This window comes from Phascolarctos cinereus, unplaced genomic scaffold (assembly GCF_003287225.1).
Source record: "Phascolarctos cinereus isolate Bilbo 61053 unplaced genomic scaffold, phaCin_HiC Scaffold_726;HRSCAF=1367, whole genome shotgun sequence".
Classification (NCBI taxonomy): domain Eukaryota; kingdom Metazoa; phylum Chordata; class Mammalia; order Diprotodontia; family Phascolarctidae; genus Phascolarctos; species Phascolarctos cinereus.
The window spans coordinates 48,775,386-48,794,615 of NW_027556098.1; positions in this window are offsets into that span (position 1 = coordinate 48,775,386).

The window sequence follows — 19,230 nt, forward strand, 5'->3', positions numbered from 1 at the left end:
ATTGATCAGAAATCTTGATTCTTTCAGGATTGTTATATGTTCTCCCAGTTTTGTTCATTTCAAACTGAATTAATTCATATACATCTTCCCAGGTCTCTATCAGAATGTCCCTTTTGTGATTTTTTAAAAAAATAGCATAGTAGTAGGTAATACCATCATTTGTTCAGCCATTGTCCAATTTATGGACACTCCCTTAGTTTTCAGTTCTTTACCTACACACACAAAAAAAGAGTTGCTGTAAATATTTTTGTACAAGTGGTTCCATTTCTTCTTTCTTTGATTTCTTTGGGATATAGGCCTTTTAGTGATATCACTGAATCGAAAGATAGACACAATTTAGTGACCTTTTGAGCAAAGATCCAAATTGTTTTCTTAATGGCTGATACAATTCAAAGATCCACCAACAGTGAATTAATATGCCTATTTTCTCACAGCCCCTCCAACATTTGTTATTTTCCCTTACTGTCATCTTTGACTAACTGATGGGTGTGAGGTAGAACCTCAGAGCTTCTTCAATTTGTACTGCTATAATTATTAGTGAGTTGAAGCATTTTTTCATGTGGCTATTGATAGTGTGGAGAAGAAAAGCAAAACACTTGCAACCAATATGCACAATCAAATAAAACACATTACTTCATTGAAAAATGTCCCAAAACTGAATGCCTCATTCTGCACCATAAATCCACCCTCTCTTTGTCAGATGGTGCACAGCATGCCTAATAATGTGTCCTCCATATTCCTGGTTTGCAATTTCATTGGTCAGAGTTATTAAGTCTTTTAAAGTTCTTTGTCAATGCTGCTACCATTGCATAAATTGTTCTCTTGGTTCTACTCACTTCACTCTGCATTAGTTCATTCACATCTTCCTAGTTTCCTCTGAAACCATCTCTTTCATAATTTCTTATAGCACAATAGTATTCCACCAAATTCATGTGCTATAATATGTTCAGCCATTCCCCATTAATGGGTATCCTCTAATTTTCCATTTTTTTTATCAACACAAAAGTTTACAAATAGTTATGTACACATGGCTCCTTTTCATTTCTCTGATCTTCTTTGGGATATAGGACTATTTGTGGTATTCTTGGATCAAAGTGATAAACCATTTAGTAACTTTTGGGGCATAGCTCCAAAATACTTTTCCGAATGACTGGACCAATTCACAACTCCATAAAGAGTGTATCGATTTGTCAGTCTTCCTGAAGCCCCTGCAACAAATGTCATTTTCCTTTCCAATCAACTTTTCTAGGCTGTTGGGTATGAAATTTTGGAAATACATTATAAACCTCATTTTCAGTTCCTCTGAAAATATTAAGAAATTATATTACTCCAATCAAAACCCTTTCCACTATTTTCCCTGTTTGAAAGCTGTTTAGAAGGCCAAGAACAAAAGGCTTTTCTTAGGGAAATGGAATAAAGATAGCAACACAATTTACTTCTTGTTTCAAGATATTGCAATTCCTTTAATTAATGTAGCAAATTTGTGGGGTAATAGTCAAAGAAGAAACAGCAATGGTTATTTTTCTAAAAGGGCAGCTATAGAGTGCTGGCCTGGAGTCAGAAAGACTCATATTTGCCAGTTCAAATCTGGCCTCAGACACTTAGTAGCTGTGTGACCATGGGCAAATCATTAACCCTCATCTGTAAAATGAGCTGGAGAAGGAAATGGTAAACCAGTCCAGTATCTTTGCCAAGAAAACCCCAAATAGGGGTCACAAAGAATCAAGCATGACTAGAACAACTGAACAAAAGCAACAAATTGTTCTGGAATGTCAACCGCAAATTGTATTTTAACCTTTTTCTTTCTTCAGTATTCCTATGCATGCTACCTCAAATTGTCTTGTTTAAAAGGAATAGCAAATCATACACAAGAGGTTTGTAGTTTTTTGTGCAGTCATCTTTTTTTTTTTAAATTATACTATGTTATGGAAATGCTTGTTTTATTCCATAAATAAGCAAAATAAAATCAGATTAGGACGTGGAGAGACTAAGGGAGCTTGAGCATTTCTCCCTCTAGTCTAAAAATTCTTGGATTTAGAATGTACAATTTCCTTAATGATATTGTTTTGGACTTGTATTCCAATGATAGTTAGAAATCTAGTGTGGACCCAGGACTGTTTGTCCTCAAAAGAGTGCCATGGTCTACTAGATAGAAGTTAGAAACCTTTTGATATTGAACCAGCCCTACATTCTTGGTATCACTTCCACCTGTCGTAGTGTGTGATCTTTCTGATATATTGCTGTAGTCTCCTGGTTAGTATTTTATTCAAAAATTTTCCGTCAGTATTCATTAGGGAAATTGGTCTATTGTTTTATTTTTCTGTTTGTTTAGGTATCAAGACAAAATTTATGTCATTGGAGGAAATTGGTAGGATTCTTTATTTACCTATTTTTCAAATAGTTTACATAGTATTGGAATTAATTATCTTTAAATATTTGGTAGAATTTACTTATAAATCCTATAGATTTTTTCTTAGGGAGCTCATTTATGGGTTGTCCAATTTGTTTTTCTGAGAGGGTTATTTAAATATCCTATTTCATCCTCTGTTAATCTGGGAAATATATACATACATACATATATATATTTTCTACGTATTCATCGGTGAGGGACATTTTAAATCCATTTAGGAAGCTTTTTGGAATTGAGATTTCCAGCCCCAATGACACCTGATTAGGTTCATGGAATCTGATAGTTTAAGGGAAAGGCCATGTCTTTCAGACCTCAGAGGTACTTGTGAATGTCTAGTTCAGTAGCAGGGAACCTGTGGCTTTGAGGCCACACATGGCCCTCTAGGTCTTCAAGTGTGGCCCTTTGACTGAATCCAAACTTGTTCTGTGAAGTTTGGATTCAGTCAAAGGGCCACACTTGAGGATCTAGAGGGCCATGTGTGGCCTCAGGGCCTCAGATTCCCCACACCAGGTCTAGTTCATGTCTGTTTTTGTAGCTTCCTTATTGTACAGGGAATCTCTTCATAGCAGTGCACAGAGATTGGGCCTGGTCTCCTTCCTAGCTAGCCATTTTGGGAACTCCACAAGCCCAGGCTCTACCCTTGGACTCTCAAATGGCACAAAGTATTGTGTATAGTGCTTTCTTAACTACTGGTAGCTTGTTTAGTATCTATGAAGCTGTTCTACATTTAGAGATTTAAAAGGCTAAGGTGTGGCTGATCTGAAAATCAGTAGATTTTCAGTAAAGTGGTATAATGATCAAAAGAATTCAAGGATCTCCCCCAGTTGTGTTTGATTGATTGTTCAAGGAATTCTGGTTATTTTGGAATTCTTGACTGAAATTGGTTGTAGGTAGGCCCACATGTGGTAAAGACTATCTCCTAACATGTAGCATAGAGTTGTCTTTGTATACCATGTAGGTGTCCATGGAGGCATGAAAGAAGGCAGAATAGACATCTCTAGCCTTCTCCAAGGGAGATTTTAATACTTGCTAGGAGGAAGCAGGAAGTCAGTGCCAGAGGCCACTCTCTATTCTCATCAGAGAGAGAGGGTACTGGGCTAGAATTGTCTGCCTGGTCCCTTAAAAATTGTTAGTCTAGCAGATATGATCAGGTTCAAACTAACTTCTATTGCTATTGCATTGTTTCTCATTATTATGGGAAAGGGGAACCCCAAGCTCTAAATCCAAATCTTAACTCCCTTCCTAACAAACATCAGTTCCAAAATGAACACACAGAGCAAATAACAAAGAAGTGCATTTATCCCAAACACAGCAAAACAGAAATCAGAGAAAGAGAACATAGGAGAATATATAACAGAAAAATACAGAGCCAAGGAGCTCTTCCATTGGGAATAAAGTAACTCAACCAAGAGAGAGAGTCCTAGATCTCACCTAATGGGAAACTCCTTAGAAAAGTCTCTAGTGTAGCAGATTAGGGATAGGAACATGATGAAGACTGCCAGCTTCTCTTATGTCTTCCCAGAGTCTTTTTCATCAGCAAACTCAGGTGGGGTTGGCTTCTTCCTTCTTTCCTCTAGAAGCTAGAATCCAAAAGCACCTGAAGGAACAAGAAGCTTTAAGAGTACCAAAGAAGACTAAAGAAGAGCTCTCCCATTCTCACCAAATTCATCCTGCCCTTCCCTTGGGGTGTGATGTTCATCTCCACCAATAGGAGAGCATTCCCTACCAACGGCCTTTGGGATAAGGGTTGCATGCTCAATAGACCTTCTTGTCTAAGAGTAGCTGACCTCAAGATCTCTAGTTCCTCATCACTGGTAAAGTTGGTTTATATTTTAATGTCCAGAATAAAAAAAGATCAGTTTCCCTGATACAAGGAGTGGAGCTGAAACGAAGTTCTTGTTGGTCAGTGAGCTTTGAGGACAGATTGTGTAAGTAAACCAAAGTAGGATTGAGAATCTAACTTGGTGAGAGTTGAGGGACTCTGTGACCCGAGGCAAGTCACTTAACCCCAATTGCCTTTAAAAAAAAAAAGAGGTGGGAGAACTTCAAAATAAAGAAGAGAGCACATAAAAATATTTTTGTTCATGGAAATGTTGGCAACATTAGCTCCCTCACTAGAGAAATGAACCTTCAAATGCAATTATTTGGCTAAAGTTTTTTTCAAAAAAAGATCTTCAAGAATATGCTGAATAGATTTTTAATTATTAGTAGTAAAATGTTCATATATCTTTTCTATCAGTCTATGTTGATAGCTGTTCAGTAAAAAAAGATTTTGAGTCTTTAACATAACTGAAGCCATTTCTAAAGTTCACTCTAGCAACTCTACCACAAAGAGATAGAGAAAGAGAGGAAAAAAACTCTCAAAGTTATTTTCAGCAGCGGCCCAGCCTCATCTACTGTTTAAGAAGCTCAGTCTTCAGATATTGCTCTGTTAAATCTTCTCTACAACTTGGAAAAAGAGAGGTGATTTAAAGGAAAAATTGTCTAAAAAAAAGCCTTGTAAGATATTCTTTTTTTGCAGGATTGGGAGGGAAAACTGAATTTTGTTTTGAGTTCGCTTTATTTAACCACAGTGAGCTTCTGAATGATTTGGTACAATTTATTTCCCTAGTTAATCAGAAGTAAAGTCAACTAAAAGAAATTAGAGTAAATCATGCATTTGCAATTTCTTAAGTAAGAAACCATGTTGGAAATGTTTTATGTGGCAAAGCTGAAAACTGCTTAAATTGGAAAAGAGAGAACTCATCCTGTCCTTTCAGGGTACCAGAGAACCTTGGGGAGAGAGGTAATGTGGGTTGCCTCAAGTTCCTACCAATTATGTTTCTGCTCTGTAGAGTTCAGTGACTAGCATCCCCATTCCATGTAACAAGTTGCCTCAGATTAGGCTTTGCAAACAAATATTTACTTCAAAGATAAATACAGGAACAAACACAAAAACATTTCCCCTAATGCATTGGAGACATAATCAGTTTCTGGGGAGGGCAATAGGATTCAATTTACAATTTAGCTCAGTTTCTACATAGCATTAGTGCCCTCAAGTTCAAGTCAAAAGCCTTACTGGGCTGTATCTGGGTCTCTTGCTTCTCAGGGCTTCTCTCCTGGGTTGACTGCAATATCTGGCCTGGAATCCTAGGCTCCAAGATCTCTATTGTTTGAACTCCTGGGTCAAGAACTCCTTTCCCTGCACTTTGAACTAAAGAAGATAAACCAAACATACTAAAACCCCAAGCCAGTTTCTTGGAGCCATGTAGTATAAAGTGAGAGGGATGTGGCCCTCAGGTCCAACCTCACCTTGCCATATAGTGTCACCTGCTGTGAATGAATGAGTTCACTTCTAGATGTGAATGCAAGGAAAGAGAGATTGTGCTTCAGTTAGGTAGTTCTAAAGATGGTTACAGCTCTGCAGACAATGGAAAGATGCTATTCCCAAATGTATTAGGCAGAATATACACACATGAGCCAATTATCCTGTCTCTCAGGAGCAGGTCCCTAGTGCCTCTCATATCTTAGGTTATCTGGGCATGCATGAAATTCTTGTTATAATAGTATTAAAAACAAAGAATTCAGTATGAAAAGGAAATTCTGTGATTTACAAGAATCAGTCTGGGATAACCAAAATAAGTAACTAAAATAAAATTAAAAGAAATTAGAGATAGACTTGAAACACAATAAGAAATGTTTAAACATCAATTTAAAAGTAGAAAATTCTAAAAATGAAACTCTACATATAAAGGTATTAACTTCTCTAGAGCACCGATGAAGGGCTTCAACTATTGATTGCTAAAGTAAGAAAATAGAATTAGTGACTTTTCACTTAAACAATGATATATACAAGGTCCTCAATTTTGTGAGCTATAAGATTCTCCAGCTTTGGCCAACTAAATAAAAAAAAAACAGAAAAAAAAGCCTTGGATTTCACAATGTGTCAATTTAAGTTTCAGGAAGTTTTTAGACCCCCATTGAGATAAGAGGAGACTAGTGATGTAGAACACAAATTGCCAATCCATTAAAGCTATTAAAGACACTTGTAGAAATGCTTAATTCCTTCTCAGAGAGTTGGAGTTTGTTTTGAGATTTCCAATAACTTCCAAGCTTAACTTTATAGAGAGTATTATTAGGATTAGAAATAGTAACTGGAATCATGCAACAATCTAAAAAATGATCAGTTTAAAATTTGGATAAATTAATTGGGGGGGGCAATTATTATTCATAATCTTGGGTTGAATGCAGCTGATCCCAAAGCTATAAATTGCCTGAGTGGGTAAAACCCGTTAAAAGAGGACTATTAAAACCAGTTAGAAAAGAAAAGAAAGGGAAAAAAGGAGCCACTGTTCTGACCAGATTTTACCACTCTGGAGCCTCCCTGACTTTCTTTGTGGATTTTCAGTTTTAATGCAAAACAGCTTATATAACTTCTTCTCCAGGGTGTGCCTCCCAGGAGACTCCCTCCCTGTGGAAATGTATTTAACCTTGTCCCCCTCCCTGCCTCTGCCCATTTTGGGCACTCCAGGACTTCTGTGTTTCATGGTCCCCAAATTTATTTCTCTTGCCTCCATTAAAGATCTTAGTTTTTGCTATTTTGATAGTATTCTTTATTTTGGGTTGACACTGCTGTGAATAGTAATTGTAGTGCACCTTTATACCTGTGAAAGAAAAAGTGATAACAATTTTGTACTGGTTTCTCAATGAAACCAGTAGAGAATTTCAAGACTGGTAGATAAGTGGATAGTCCTCTGTAACAATAATAATTATAATAGGTAGCATTTATATGGGACCTACTATGTGCCAAGAACTGTGATAAGTGCTTTACTATTATAAATGTGAAGCTGAATTTAGGTCAGTGGGATTTGGAGACAGATCTTCCACTACACAGTGCAGTTATCTACTATGACTACGACTATGACTACGACGACTACTACTACTATTACCATTTTACAGACAGGGAAACTGAGGCTTCATTATTTCATGCAAGTCTTTCCATGTTTTCCTAAAATCAGCATGCTTGTCATTTTTTACTGCACAATAGTATTCCATCACAATCATATACCACCACTTTTTCAGCCATTCCCTGATTGATGGACATCCCTTCAATTTTCAGTTCTTTGCCACCTCAAAGAGAGCTGCTATAAATATTTTGGAATATATAGTTTCTTTTTCTTTTCCCCTGATCACTTTGGAAAACAGACCTAATAGTGCTATTGCTGGGTCAAAGGGCATACAGAATTTTATAACTTTTTGGGCATAATTCCAGACGGCTTTCCAAAATGGTTGGACAGGTTCATAGTTTCCCCAATAGTTTACTAGTGTCCCAATTTTTCCACGTTCCCTCCAATGTTTGTCATTTCCCCATTCTATCATTTTATCCAATCAGATAGTTGTGAGATGGCACCTCAAAGTTCTTTTAATTTACATTTCTCTAATCAGTATTTAGAGTATTTTTACATGGCTATATTCAGCTTTGATTTTGTCCTTCAAAAAACTGCCTGTCCATGTCCTTTGATCATTTATCAATTGGGGAATGACTCATATTTTTATAAATTTGATGAATTTCTCTAAATACTTTAGATATGAGACCTTTATACAAGAAGCCATCAATAAATTTTTTTTCAATTTTCCTTCTAATTTTTGCTACATTGGTTTTATTTGTACAAACCCTTTTTAATTTAGTGTAAACAAATTATTGATTTCTTATTTCAGTGTTATCTATCCCTTATTTATTCATGAATTATTTTCCTATTTATAAATGTTATAGGTAATATGTTTCATGTCCTTCTAATGTACTTATGATATCTCCTTTCATATTTATCTTGGTGAATGATATATTAGTCCATACCAAGTTTCTGCCAGAGTGCTTTCCTTTGGTTTCAATAATTTTTGCCAAGCAGTACATTGTTATCCCAAAAGCTTAAATCTTTACATTTGTCAAAAACAAGACTGTTCTTGTTGTTAGGTTGTTTCAGTTGACTGACTCTTCCTGACTCTTCCTGGGGTTTTCTTGGCAAAGATACTGGTTTGCCATTTCCTTCTCCAGCTCATTTTACAGATAAGGAAACCTAAGTAAACAGAGTTAAGTGACTTCCCTAGGGTCACATAGATAGTAAGTATCTGAGGCCAGATTTGAACTTAGGAAGATGAGTCTTCCTAAATTCAGGCCAGGCACTTTATTTGTTTCATTGATCCACCATTTTATTTCTTAGCCAGTACCAGATTGTTTAGATAATTACTGCCTTATAATATAGTTTAAGATCTGGCACTGCTAGACCTCCTTCCTTTACATTTTTTTTTCATTAATTCATTTGATATTCTTGACCTTTTGCTTCCAAATGAATTTTATTGTTTTTTTTTCTAGCTCAATAAAATAATTTTTTGGTAATTTAATTGGAATGGCACTGAATAAGTAGATTAAGTTAGGTAGAACTGTCATTTTTTGGATCAGCCCACACATGAATAATTAATATTTCTTCAATTATTTAAATCTGACTATAATTGCATCAAGCATTTTTATAATTATGTTTGTATAGTTCTTAAGTTTCTCTTGGCAGGTACTCACAGGTATTTTATATTGTCTGCAGTTATTTTAAATGGGGTATCTCTTACTATCAATTCTTGTAGGGCGTTTTTGGTGACAGATAAAAATGTTGGTGATATATCCTGCTACTTTGCTAAAATTAAATTGTTTCAATAAGCATTTTAGTTGAACTCTAGGAATTTCCTAAGTTTATCATCATATCATCTGCAAAAAGAGATAGTTTTACCTTTTTGCCCATTCTGATTCCTTCAATTTCTTTTTCTTCTTTTGTTGCTATTGCTAGCATTTCTAATATAATATTGAATAATATTGGTGATAATGGACATCCTCTTTTTCACTCAGTCTTGTTGGGAAGACTTCTAGCTTATTCCCATCATAAATAATGCTTGCTGTTGGTTTTAGGTAGATGTGTCTTATCATTTTAAGTGATTTCAAGTGATTTTAATGGGAATGAGTATTTCATTTTGTTAAAAAAATTTTCTGTATCTATTGATAAAATCATATAAGTTTTTAATTAAATCTGAAAATCTTCAGTTCTGTTTTTTTAAAAAGGATTAACTTGGGGCTGATAGGTGGTGCAGTGGATAGACCACCAGCCTTGGAGTCAGGAGGACCTGAGTTCAAATCCAGGCTCAGACACACAATACTTACTAGCTGTGGGACTCTGGGCAATTGCCTCACAAAAGAAAAGGATTAACTTTAAAAAAGAATAATAATGGAATATGGAATATCCTATGCTACTTCAAAGGGAATCCCAGTTTTTTACTTAGGTTTATTATTTAACGGAAGATTAACATTTGTATATAGAGCATGCTTTGAAATGTAAGCAAGTTGCATAAGGGATTAAAGGAGATTTGGGAGCAATGGTCTATGTGGGTATAATATCCACTTCATTTGAGCATGGTTAGTAATTGAACATGTTTTCATATAGACAATTCACTTGATACAATCTGGAATTATTTACTTGCCCTATTCAGACACCCCATCACAGCACTTTGTTAAAGCAAGCTTCTTTTGAATGAATTCATTTGTGTGCGTAGCAGTCACCTACTTACAAAAGATCCTTACTACGTATTAGATCCTTAGCAATATCTCATCCTTCTGAGAGGGGAATGAGTTGTCCTATTAATGAGTTGACAGACATTTCAAGTTTTCATGCTCTCGCCATTCAGATATTATGATGTCTCTGTGTATTTATTTGATATTTTCTCACTGCTACTTGGTTGAGCAAGCACATTAGCAAAACATAATATTTTTTATTAAAAACAAAATGTCAAAGTAATAGGCTTGGGTCCTGTTCTTAAAATGGCAGAAAAGTATTTGTAGGGAAATTATTTTGTTTCACAATAGGATATTTGACTAGAATTTGTTTTATTACTATCTGGTGTTTTTTATTTTAAAGCACATTTTAACCTTTTTCCTTCCATTAATATTATTTTGTTTCATTGCCAGGCTTATAAGCTTTGGTGACCTGTTTTCTGTTTTTAGCTTTTGTCTATTTACTTTTTAAATGTTGTCTTAACTATGTTGCTATTATGGTATTTTTATGCAAATTGCATTTTAATAACAACTGTGACTTGTGTCAGACCCAACCTTAATGAGGTACCTCCTATCTTTACTTTTTTTCCTTTCTTCTCTAGAAGGTAATTAAGTGTATCTACCCCAAAACTCAAATACTTTAAGCAGCTCTGGTAATATGTATACCTGCTCAAGAAATTTCTGATAATTACTATTAAAATTAATTTCTAACAAAAATGTAAAAATATGTTGCTAAAAGAATATTATATATTTAATTAAGTCAAGATGGCCAATGAGATTAACTTTCACCACTACTGTATGCACCAATGCCAAATGATTTAAAGGCCATCAAGACATTTCAATTAGTCCAGTAATGCTGCATGCTTGTTCCTGACAGCGTGGCTAAGTAAGTTCTACATTGAGTGCTTTGCAATAATTTAAAATCAAATACATAATGTTCTGTGTTAGACAGTGGGATTCAATTTTTGTGTGTGTGTGTGTGTGTGTGTGTGTGTGTATGCAAACACCTAAAGAGTCATCTGTCCTTTTTGAGCATTTAGAAATTAGATGTACATTTTACTACTATTCATTGTCATGCAGATGTGTAACAGTGTTGCCAAATCATTCACACATTTTCATGGAAGAAGTTTCTCTGGGAACCCACCTATTCCAGAATGTCTAGGAGGGAAGATTTCCAGAAGACCAGACAGCTGCCACAGGAGATATTCTCAAAAACTAGATAGATGCATGAGACATCTGACCCCTAAGACATGATGAGCAGATGAAATGGACAGCAGGAGTGAATTACCCTTCCCTTTTCCTTCTTTCTCATTCACTGTTATTCTTTGTAAGGCCTGCTTGCTGAAGGGGACTACCCCTAATGGCTCCTATCAATGGGTTGATCACTTCAATACCTCCCTTGGTCAGTGATGGAATTTGGCTTGACTAAGATGGGGGAATATTGAAGGCAGCTGACCTTACCTGATCCCAAATTGCCTGAGAGTGGTCAAAACCAGTTAAAACAGAACTATCAAAAGCAGTTAGAAAAGAAAAGAAGGGGGGAAGGAGCCCTGTTCTGATCAAATATTACCGCTCTAGAGCCTCTTGTAGCCTTCTCTAAGGACTTTTGGTTGTTATGCAAAGGAACTTTCATAACAGCTTCTTGAGTCTAGGCCTCCCATAAGACTCCCTCCCTGATGAAATGTATTTGACACTGCCCCCCATCCCCATTGCCTTTCTCAGGCACTCCTACACCTTGGTGCTGTGTGGTGGCCCCAGATTGCAATTCTCTTGTCTCAGTTAAAAGAACCTAGTTTTTGCTGTTTTGGCAGTCTTCTTTTTTTCAGGTTGACAGTATTAACCCCGTCTGCATATTGCATTTACCTATAGGAGCTTGAATTTGTTTTCATCCCTTCATCTGGTATTTTTCCCCCCCTGGACACTGACGTTTGGACTTCATTTCCCATTGCTAGAGATCTATTGATCTTAAGATATCCTGCTCACACAATACAGTTTGTGGACAAAGTTTTGGTGAAACACTCTGAAGTGGATAGAAAGGATTTATTGAACCAAATATCAGTCACTTCTGAGAAGGGGCAAATCCTTGTGATCTTGTGGTCAAACACCTGTTTGCTGTGAGGATGTATTGATTTTGAGATCAGCCATTCATATTAGGGCTTTTCACATCTAAACACAGAACAGGTTCACAGATACTATACAAGCTCATAAATAGGGAAAGAACTATGAACTACCAAAGTTATTACTTTTAGCCAGTTGGGATTTCCTGAACAGTTAGTTATGAGACTGTGGAGATCCTAGTGGTTGGCTACAATTAAGTTCCTCATGGACTGGGTCACAAGTCATAGGTCATTTTATTTCCAGATCAGCAGCATAAAGTTAAAAAAGGATAAAGAAAGAATGCTTGTTAAGTTTTTCCAAGTAGTACAGGGTAGATTAATTTAGCTAAAGAAGTTTTAGAACTGGCAAGTGACTTTTACTGGTTTATACTGGCATAATTTAAGACACCATACACACATACAAATTGGCTACAAATGACGTAAAAAGATGCGCATAGATATCGCTCACTGTGTCTTAGTCTTTCTGTTAAACTGCATGATCCTGTGAACCTAGTTCTGAGTCAGCAACACAGGACAGTTCTGCTCCAAAAGAACTTTCCTACGTAAGAATTTAAAAGGTTTCTTGCCTCTATTTTGTTCACTATGGAAGTCTTTTAAAGAGAAGTACTGTGCTCATGCTGCCCAAGAATTAGGATTCCAAACATATATCTAATCAGCACAACTTAAAACTGTTCTCTACATTTCGGGCACATCTGCTAGAAACAATTTTAATTTGCAATTATTCTAAATGCAAGCTTTTCTAGCTTAGAAATGTCCAAACTGGTACAAGCTCTCAGAAAAATCTCTTTATCCCAAGATATGCATACATACATATATACACACACATTTATGTCAGGTAACATTAATAGGAATCTCCAGCAAAGAAAGGTTATAGTCTATTAAAATACAATTTGTGGTTAATATTCTAGAATTATAGTCAGTACTCATTTCCTTCCCTGACTACTCCACTCTAGGACTGAAAGGGCCTCTGCCTAGGGATTGATAATGAAATCTTTTCTAAATGACCAAAGACACTTCCCTGGAAATGTGACAGGCATTCAACAACTTCGGGAGATGGGGAAAGCAATCATCTTACCTAGCTAAGAGGTAAGTTTAGTTTCTACTCCTAATTGTTTCCTTAAGAAAGGCTTTTATTCTTGCCCTTGTATATACTCTCAAATAGAAAGGACTTAAGAATTTTTAATATTTTAATTTGAACTAAAAATATGGCTTTTAATATTCATTCAAAGTTTTGTACAGTTTTATTTCTCTATTTTGACTTTTCCTGATTTAGGTATCAAGAACATATTTGTAGAAGAAATTTTTTATGATCTCATCATTTCCAATTTTTGAAATTAATTATTCTTTGAGTGTTTGAACACAGTTCATTTATAAATCTATCTGGCCCTGGGATTTTATTTTTCCCCATTTGTGAATTAATTTAATGGCTTCTTTAAATTCTTTACATAAGATTGGGTTGTTTAAATTCTCTATTTCTTCCATTGATTTGGCTATTTTATGTTTTTATAAACATTCATTGAAGTTGTTTTTATTGCCATAGAGTTTCAAATAATTTTCTTCATTCATTTGTTGTGAATTGTGTTGGATCATGAAAGACAATTGATGTATTTTCATTTAGCATTTACACTTCAGAAATTGGTTTAAGCTACAAAAAAGGCTTCATTATTGTTTTGTTGATCATCTAGACTTAACAGATGGAAAAAATGTTAATTCAGATCAAATTTAAAAGCATGTTGTGCATACTGTTTTTTTAGATGTCCAGTTGTTAAACGTTTATCAGCACACCTCTGCCTATCCAATCAAACCCTGGCTTCTTCTATACATTGGTGAGTACATGGCAACTAAAGCATATGTCCTACTTAGGAAATCCCGGCCCTCAGTTCGTGCTGCATTCTTTCCTCAGGCAGGGATAGATGTGCAGGACAAAGATGTGAAAGGAGGGGGGAGAAAAGAAGAGATGGCCGTGCCCAGGTTTAGAGGTGATATTGTGATTTTAAGAGGTTCAGAGGTTTTGGGTCCCATTAAGTCAGAGCTTCCTGGAGCAAGGTGAGGAGTCCCTGAATGAAGTCCAAGAATGACTGAAGACATTGCTCTCACTGAGACCTGGGTCATTCCTGATGACACAGCCTCTATGATCACCCTTTTCAGCAATGGTTACACTTTCACTCAGTCTCTCCATTTCCTCTTCTATGTTCTCTACCTTCTTTACTTAGTACCTTTCTATCTTTGAGCTTCACTCAATCCAGTTAGTAGATACTAACTAATCAAAACTCCAAGAGTTGTTGTCTACCTCCATTTCCCTCATTTAATTCAATACTTTTATCATGTTTTTTTTCGCTGCTACTGTCTTCAACATCCATTTTTGATATTCCTTCAAGCACCCCTTAGCTCCCAGTTCTTCAACTCAATCATTTCCCATGACACACAGAGATGATAATATTTTGATCTTGCCATCACTCATGATTGCTCCACTTTTATCTTTATGAACTCAATTTCCCTTATCTAATCAGTTTCTGAGGTCACACCATCTTTCTCTCTCCGACTTGCAGCCTCAAAGGCTGTTATTTATCCATAACATGGCTTCTTATCTCAATCTCTTGGCTCTTTCCCAGGCCATCACCCCAGTACGGGCTACACTCTCTTCCCTTCTTCCATTCCTTCCCCTGTCACTTTAATGACCCGGTTTACCTTTACGTGGTCCTTCTTGAATCCCTTGCATTCTTATTCTATCACCAATCTTGCCCTTCTTTGACTGAGCCCTGGATTAATCCCACCATCCAATACCTTTGCTACTACTTATGTGGGAAGCTAAATAAAATCACAAAACTGTGGGGGGCAGTTAGGTGGCACAGTGAATAAGAGCACAGGCCCTGAAGTCAGGAGGACCTGAGTTCAAATCTGGGCTCAGACCAAACACTTGACATTTCCTAGCTGTGTGACCCTGGGCAAGTCACTTAACCCCAATTGCCTAAAACCAAAAAAAAATCATAAAACTGTGCTGACAAATTTAAATTAATGTATTCTCAACTGTGGCCTTAAGGCAAGCCTTCGTTTAGCTGACAAAGTGATCTTCTTAAAGTGCAGGTCTGACCATGTCATCACACTATTCAGTAAATTCTAGTAACTCTCTATCACCTCAGGATTAAATATAAAATCCTCTGATATTCAAAACCCTCCATAAACTACCTCCACTTCAGTCTTACATATTGACTCTTCCCTTCCCTTCTACCATATGCTCTGTGATCCTAACCATTTCTTGGATAAGACATTCCCAGCTCCCAATTTTGGGCATTATCCATGGCTGTCCCCCATATTCTCCCTTCTTATCTCTGCCTCTTGGATTCCCTGGCTTTCTTTAAACCCCAACTACAATTCCACCTGTTACAGGAATCACTTCTTGATCCCGCTTAATTCTAGTCCCTCCCCTATTTAAGTTGTTAATACATATTGTTTACATGTAGTAAACAATTAGATTGTGAGCTCTTTGTATCCCTATCACTTAGCAAAGTGCCTGGCACACAGTAGACACTCAATGTTCATTGACTGGGTGTTGTTTGAACAGTAGAACGGAAATGAAATGCAAAAAACCCAATTAGCAATTTAGTAAACTGCTTTATGCACTGATGCATTTCTGGTATATATTCATTTATCTATTTGTTAGGACTTAACAAAACTTATTTCCCTTGTCCTCAAAGATAGGTGAAGGCAACTATAGGGTGTGTGTTGCCCATATATGTGTTTAATCACATACCCACTTGGGTTATCAAAATGTGCCACATTGGGAGACATGACTATATATGCTGCCTACTTCTTGTCCAAATTCTCTCTCTCTCTCTCTCTCTCTCTCTCTCTCTCTCTCTCTCTCTCTCTCTCTCTCTCTCTCTCTCTCTTCCTCTCTCTCTCCCCATATTACCATTTTGCATTGCTCCAATCCAAAGTAAAAAATAATTACATTTTGTACTTTTTGCTACCTGTTTTTTACTTTTTACTTCCTCACCTCCCATAAATTGCTACCCACTTTCATTATTTTCCATCCTTCCTTTTCTTTCAGATGTATGGAAACTGAACTCAGTCAAAATGGCAAAGTAGGAAGAAGAAGCAAAGCCAAATATATATTCGGACAAAGGTCTTAGAAGATTTCCAGAACACATAGTATAGGAAAATCCAAGGAGAAACCATAGTGAGACATCTTTCCAGTCCAAGGTCACTCTTATCAGCAATCTCTAGGCATGTTATTATGTGTACCAAATGGAAATGGAAAATGTTTAGTTACCTAATCTATATCATGTAGTTAAAACCACACAATATTGGGTCTCCAAGGTTAGAGTGAAAGATATTTCCTTTATTAATGAAGAGGAAGGAAGCTGGAGTACTTTGTTGTACCAGATTCCCTTACAACAACTCTGTGTTACCTGTGAGGAGGGCAAGCAGGCAACACCTGGAAGCTTACAGCAGACTATATCTATGTCTATATCTATATATATCTATATATATATGAAAGACTCAAAATAGCAGAATAGGAAATTCGAAATTTGAACAATTCCATCTTTTAAAAAAATTAATTAAATGAGTCAAAATACAGAAAGAAAGCCATGCCAATATCATTAATGAACTTGGATGTCAACATTTTAAATAAAATGTTAGGAAAGAATTTTAAGCAACATATCTTAGAAGTCATTACACCAGGCACATAAGGCTTGCTCAATTTTATGAAAATGGTAAACATAATTTACCATATAATAATAAAAACAAAATTATATACCAAAGTATATACTTCTACATAATTATATTCATATAATTATAATAACAAATTCAGAAGAAAGCTTTTGACAAAGTAAAACACCCATTTCCATTAAAAAGAATAGAAAAACTAGGATTAAGTGAATATTTCCTTAACACAGTATATAGTAACCTTAGTAAGGTATATAACAGTACACACACACACACACACACACACACACACACACACACACTATATAATAGGGACAAACTAATAACCCTTTTGCTAAAATAGCAGAAAAGCAAGGATGTTGGTTGTCACCACTACCATTTTACCTAGTATAAGAAATGCTAGCCATACTAATAAGATAGGAAAAATAATTTCAGATAATAATCATATATAAGGGATCAACAAAATTATTGCTTTTTGAAGATGGTATGATGGTGCACTTAAGTCTAGACAGTAAATTTAATTGAGAGAATTAATAACTTCAGCAAAGTTGCATGAAATAAAATAATTATTTCTGCATATTGCCATCAGTACTTTGCAGAAAGAGAAACTCCATTTAAATTAAAGTGGAGGGCAAGTAGAGAGACTACTTAAGAAGATACAAGTACTATATTAATACAACAATAAAATACTCCCCATAGAAATATAGACCTAAATAATCTGAGAAATATTAACACCCCAATGATAGGCAAAACCAATATTAAAAGAATGGGCATAACCAGATCTCAAACTAGACTATAAAGCAATAATTGTCAAAATTATCTAGTACTGGTTAAGGAGCAGAGAAGCCAATCACTGGAACATAATAGGTACACAACATACAGAAACAAACTTAACAGTAGCCTAGTGTTGTATAAATATAAAGAACCAAGTTACTGGAGCTAAGAAGTTATATAACAAAAACCACTGGGAAAACTGGAAGGCAGTCTAGCAGAAACTAGTCACAGATCAACATCTCACATCATATACAAAGATGAGCTCCAAATGGATACATGACTTAGACATCAATGGTGGCATGATGAATTAGGAAAGTAAAGAAGAAAGTACCTTTTAAAAATCTGTGGATATGAGAAGAGTTCATGATCAAACAAGTGAGAGAGGAGATCACAGAAGATAAAATGGTTAATTTTAATTAATTAAAATTAAAGTTTTTGTATAAACAAAAGTAATTTAGCTAAATTATAAGAGAAAGTGGTAAAAAAAAATCTATGCAGCAAGTTTTGCTGATGGGGTTCTCATTTCCAAAACACAAGGAACTGGTTGTAATCTATAAAAATTATTTCCCTAATAATCGTCAGAGGATACAGGCCATTTTCAGAAGGGGAAGTCCAAGCTATTCTTAGGCATATGAAAAATATTCAGAAGACCCTAATTACTGAAATGCAAATAAAAGTAATCTTAATTACCACTTCATGCACATTGGCAAAGTTGACAAAAATGGGAAAATGACAAATGTTAGAGGGTTGTGGGAAAAATCATCTTATTAATGTCCTATTGGTGAAACTATAAATTGGACCAACCATTCTAGAAAGCAATTTGGAGTTACGCCATCGAAGTACTAAACTGCCATGGTAACCTAGTAAATACTAATATTAGGCAATTTGGAGCTATGCCATGTAAGTACTAAACTGCCATGGCAACCTAGTAAATACCAATATTTTGATCCGAAAGAGGGAAAAGATCCATATGTGATCACACGCACACACACACATATACATACATACATACATACATACATGGCAGCTCTGGCAAAAGGACTAGAGCAGGGGTGGGGAACCTGCAACCTTGAGGCCACATGTGGCCTTTTAGGTCCTTGGGTCAGTTTTTTGACTGAGTCCAAGTTTTACAGAACAAGATTTGTTCTTAGGACAATCTTAGGATTTGTTCTGTAAAACTTGGACTCAGTCAAAGGGCCATTCTTGAGGGCCTGGAGGGCCACGTGTGGCCTTGAGGCTGCAGGTTCCCCAATCCTGAACTAGATAATAAAGGAGAGCTCAGCAATTGGGGAATGGTTGAATAAATTGTGGCTCATAAATATAATTGTATACTATTGCGATGAAAGAAATGATGACAGGGATGGTTTCACAGAAACCTGGGAAACTAATGCAGAGTGAAGTGAGTAGTAGTACAACAACCAACACAATAAAAACAAGTCACTCTGAAAGACTTAGAAACTCTGCTAAACTCAATGACCACCCATGATTCCAGAGACCAAGGATAAGGCATGGTACCCAGCTCCTGATAGAGGTGATTGATTCAGGGTACAGAATGAGAATCATATGTTTTGGCCACAGCCAATGTGGGGATTTGTTCTGTTTGACATGGCTGTTTCAAAGGCTTTTTCTTTTTTCTTTTCAATGTTGATGCTAGATGAGAAAGTATCAAAATAAAATTTTAAGTGAAAAAA